This window comes from Pectinophora gossypiella, unplaced genomic scaffold (assembly GCF_024362695.1).
Source record: "Pectinophora gossypiella unplaced genomic scaffold, ilPecGoss1.1 Pgos_44, whole genome shotgun sequence".
NCBI lineage: Eukaryota > Metazoa > Arthropoda > Insecta > Lepidoptera > Gelechiidae > Pectinophora > Pectinophora gossypiella.
The window spans coordinates 153,930-159,461 of NW_026063254.1; positions in this window are offsets into that span (position 1 = coordinate 153,930).

A 5,532-nucleotide genomic window follows, 5' to 3' on the forward strand; every position below is an offset into this window, starting at 1 on the left:
ATGTAACGATGACACCAAGCTACAACGCGTTGGAGTTTACAAAAAAAGGAAAACTTGTTGAAAGTCTCTTCTAAGTCATTTTTAAAAGTATTTTTATCGTCACATAAAGTAAAATTAAACGAATCTGTATTAGATTTCAATTCCGGGACCTTGTTATGGTTTTTTAAAATGAAGGAACTTGTTGGCCAATGCTCTGGACTTTCATGTAGCCATGAAGGGCCATGAATCCATTCAGTTGCCGTAGCTACGAGCTGAGACGGCATAACTCCACGGGAGCAGATATCGGCGGCATTGTATTCACTGTTTACGTGAAACCAACAGTAAGGAGGTACGACCTCAGTTATTTGACTAACACGGTTAGATACGTATGTTTTCAATTTATAAGGCGGAGTTTGAAGCCATGACAACACGACACTTGAGTCGCTGAATGCAGTTAACTGCACAGAAAATTCCTTTAAATTTTGTACGACAAAATTAATAAGCTTGGAAAGTAGCACGGCAGCTTCCAATTCAAGTCTAGGAATAGACAATGGTTTAGTCGGCGCTACTTTACTTTTACTAGTCAACAACCTAACCTTTACGTTCCCTGCCTTGTCCGTACTGCGTAGGTAAACGCAGGCGGCATAGCCGCGTGATGACGCATCACAGAAAGCTATTACTTGAACAGCGACGAACGTAGGTATCAACAAATGACGTTCGATACGTAACTCTGCTAATGAATGCAAATCGGAAATAAATCTATACCACTTGTTGGACAATTCTTGTGGAAGGCGATCGTCCCATCCTATACCAAGCTTCCACAAGTCTTGCATGATGCACTTTGCGATAAAAGTACATGGGGAAATAAATCCAACAGGATCAAATATGCTTGCAAGTAATTGTAAAACAGAGCGTTTAGTATTTTTTGTGTCAGAAAAATTAAAATTAAAAGAAAAGCAGTCACATGCAGGCAGCCATGTCAAACCTAAAACTTTTAAGGAAGATGATAACGTATCATCTTGGAAATTAATGGCCGTTGTTTGGTCGGCACTTACATTAGTAAGTAACTGAGGACAGTTACTTGCCCACTTGCGCAAATCGAAACCACTACTTTTAAGCAAGGATATGAGCTGAGTTTGCAAGGTGCAAGCTTCATCAATGGTCTGGCATGACCAGAGCAAGTCATCGACGTAAAATCCTTCCATTAAAACCTCAGCTGCCTTAGAAAGTGTCAAGTGACTTGACGATTGGGGGTTTGCAGCTAGTTGAGCTAACTCATCTAGAGCGAGCTGATGCAACGTGCGAACAGCTATGTATGGAGCACTTCGAAGACCGTAAGTGTTGGTTTTTAATTCATATATTCTCACTGGCTGCGTGGGAGACTCACGCCAAAGAATATGCTGATATATTCTTTCAGATGGATCGATAAGCACCCCTCGGTACATCTTTGAAATGTCAGCTGTTAAACAGACTTCATATAATCTAAAGTTAGTGATTATTTTTAAAATATCTTGATGTAACTTCCTACCAGTTAACAGTGAGTCATTGAGAGATACGCCTGTCGAAGTCTTGGCAGAACCATCAAATACAACACGCAAGGGCGTAGTGGTACTTGAAGGTCGGAGTACACAATGGTGTGGGATAAAAAACTTAGAAGTTTCAGTCCCTGTATACAACTCCATGTGCCCTAACGACTCGTATTCCTTCATAAAATCATTGTAAGCCTGCTGAAAGCTTTGCGAACGAGCAAGGCGTCGCTCGACCTGTGTAAGACGTTTCAATGCGTACTCATATGAGTCACCGAGTGGCTCGCGGTCAGGGTTTAACAATATTGGAGAAACGTATCGACCCGTTTCATCACGATAATGTTTTTCATTAAATATTTTTTCGGCAATCTCATCCTCTGGACTGAGTGGAGTCGTGCACGGCAGCGATTCCACCTCCAAAAAACGTTTGAGAGTGTCATTGATAAGATTGTCGTCAATGGTGTACGACACCATTGACGTTGTGGACGCCACAACATTACTGTCGCTCGGAGATTGCACGGCTAACCTCCCGGTTATTACATAACCAAATACACTGCTCAAAGCTGCAGGTATGTCGGAACTAAATATGAATTTTTTTCCGTCATAAATGTGAGGGAAAATGTCACCAGCTAAAATGATGTCAATTGGTGATTTTTTATGAAAGTCAGGATCGGCTAAAACTAAGTTTTTATATTCGTTAATCACGGTTTGTGGAATTGTCACGGTAGGTAAATCCGAAGTAATTTTTCGCAAAACAACAGCGTCAATGTTAAAAAGAGGAATTGAATTATGACGTGATTTTATAGATAACAACGTCATTCCGTAATTTTTGAGGTTTTCACCACCAAGTCCATAAATATTAAAAGGACATTTATGTACCGATAAACCCAAACGATGTAAGCATTCAGCTGAAATAAAATTCGACTGCGCGCCCGAGTCAATTAATACTCTGCACGGTTGATAACAGTTAAACTGATCTAAAACATGCACAACTGCAGTTCCCAATATAACGGTACTATTTGTTTGAATGGATGACGCATGACAATTCATAACAACATCGCTAGTATCGACCTGCGACTGCGCAGGCGCCGAGGCGGGACCAGGCGCGATGCCTGCAGGAACCGGTTTCTTATCACCCGAGTCTGCGTGCAACAACATATGATGCGGCTGATTACAGATAAAACATCTATATTGACTTTTGCATTCGCTTGCATTATGATTCTGCTTTAGACAATTTCGACATAGTCTAAGAGCTTCAGCACGGCTGACACGCTGTGAATAGTTCAATTTACGAAATTGATCACAACGAAAAATCATATGATTTTCTCCACAATGTAAACACGATAAGTTTGAACGTGTTGTTGAAGAAGCATGCGAATAATTTTTATTTAAGGTCAATGTGGGGAAGACCGGCATACTGTTCTAAAATTTGAGTTTGACTGAGTTTATTGAAGAAGATATTATTTGTAGACCAATTCATATGATCGTGTATGATAGATAATTTACTTGGCTATATTTATAAGTCTAAATATAAGAGAAAGCGCCATAATCTTTGGATATACAATCGTTTTTTTAAAAACTTGGCAAGTAGACGGTCTTCCAATGCAGTGCGAGGCAAGTCCGTCCACAAAAGAAAAAACGTATTTTTAGTTACAAATCGTAGGCCTAGACGTATGAAAATAGTTTCAGGCGGTGAACCAACAATGCCATTTTGATACGTACTTTACCGATTTGTGAATAAGGCTTTCATTACACAGATATATTAGTATTTTTTAAAAATAAGGCAAGACCGGCATACCTTTGGTGGCAGTGGTTGTAAACATTTCGTCATATTTTTTACCCGACTGTGGCGAAGCAAAAATGAGGGTTATGTGTTTAACCTCTATATATGTATGAATGTGTGTATACACATTTGTTCCCTTTGTAATCTTAAACCACTTCTCAGATTTTAACAAATGAGGTGACCCGGAGAGTCTTGATTGTCTGGTGGTAGACTGTGACGTCAAGTTAATTCAATGTGGAGCCCTCTAGAGAACATAAACACAGGAAAAATAGGTATTTTATCGAGTATCAAATAAAAGAGTTCAATTATTACTAGCTTTATCTGCGGGTTTTCTTATATTTACTCGATTTACGTTTAATTGATAACATGACTGTTCCGATATATTCCGAATAGGTTTTATGAAACATAATATAATGAAAGCACGTTATCTTAACCCCAAATGTAAATATAAGTTTTATTTAAAACTAAAATTCATAATTCATATAGCAAATGTAAATTGTTACTGGCAATAAATTTATTCTTATTCTTATTCTAAAACCCGACTACGGAAAATCTTGCCCTTAAAAGTCGGGTTTTAATTTTTACACTTATATTATTTAAGATGTTCAATATTGTTTTTGTTTTATTTAGACTTAGCTTATTTTTTGGTTAAATATATTTATGTTTTGTGAAATAAAATAAAAAAAAGAAAAAGAAAATAAAATAATATAAAAGGTTTAATAATTGAATAAGATATTAAAAGACCATTAAATTTATAAAATCAAAAATATTTATTCTCAAAACAGATGCTTATACAAAATAAGAGATCAGTTTAATCAGTCTTGTAGTTTCAGAGTATTTATCTCACTCTAACTCAAATCAAAATTAACATTGAAATTATAACCAATATCGTAATTCGTAAATTAAAGTATCTAAAAAATCTAGTTTTAAAAACGAGAAAATAAAACCACAATTATACATTCTTAGTCTTGTCATTAACAATATTAAACTAAAAAAAGAGCAAATATTTTATATGCACTTGTATTTGCACATTAAAGTAACATGAATAACTTTATATTTTAGAATCACAAAACATAATACTATTTATTTCAATAGTGACGTATTTTTTTCTTAGATTACTTGTGTAAAAATCACCCGTACATTTACGTATTTCTTAACTTATCTAAAAGCTATGCTAGATCCACTGCACAAAATCAGCTAGTGGAGTTATTTATTCTAGTTATTTGCATAATTTTAACTTATATATAAAACCCTGTATGCCGAGGAACTTATAAGTGACCTCTACTATGCACAAACAAATAACTAAGGCACCAGCATTTTGAATGAATAGTGCCTAAGTAATATTATACTTATTTAAAATTAACATAAAAAATAAACTGTGTCTTCAACGTCGGATAATAATAAGGTTTTTGGATTGACTGGGTCATGAGTCAGCTTAATTTTTTTAACTACAGATGCGCTTGGCACGTCATCACGCTCAATTTTTTTTGTCAATAGAAACTTCAATGGCTTTTTCACTGTCTTGTAAAATCTTATTGAGTAATATATCTCATCTTCGTCTTCAACAGGGTTTAATCCTTCTATATAGCCTATGTAGTACGTCCATTTCTTTCGATGAAAGTATCGTATGAGAACATTATCATTCACAACATAATTGACATCTTCCTTTTCGACAAAACTAGCTAGGTCTTTTGCTCTATCCTTATAGTTTTCTCTTTCAAACTCGCAATTTTGTTTAATTTCTTTACTGTAACTTTTCGATACTGTCATCTCATTTGAAGTTAATTTATGAGGTAAGTCAAAAACTGCTTGGTCTTCTTCACTATTCTCATAGTTCTCTCTTCCATAGTTGCAATTTTGTATGACTTCCTTATTTTGTTCAGGCCTTTCTTTACTGTCATTTTTCGATACTGCCATCTCATCTAAAGTTAACTCTAAAGGTAAGTCAAAAATAGCTAGGTCTTCTTCTCTAACCTCATTATACTTTCTTTCATACTTGTAATCTTCTGTAACTTCTTCACCTTCTTTATGTCTTTCTTTATTATCATTTTTTGATTCTCTCATCTCATATGGAGTTAACTCTAGAAGTAAGTCAACAATAGCTTGATCTTCTCTATCCTCGCAGTTATTTCTTTCAAACGTGCAATTTTCTGTAACTTCTTTACTTTCTTTAGGTATTTCTTTATTGTAATTTTTAGATACTGGCATCTCACCTGTAGTCAAGTCAAGAGATAAGTCAACGCT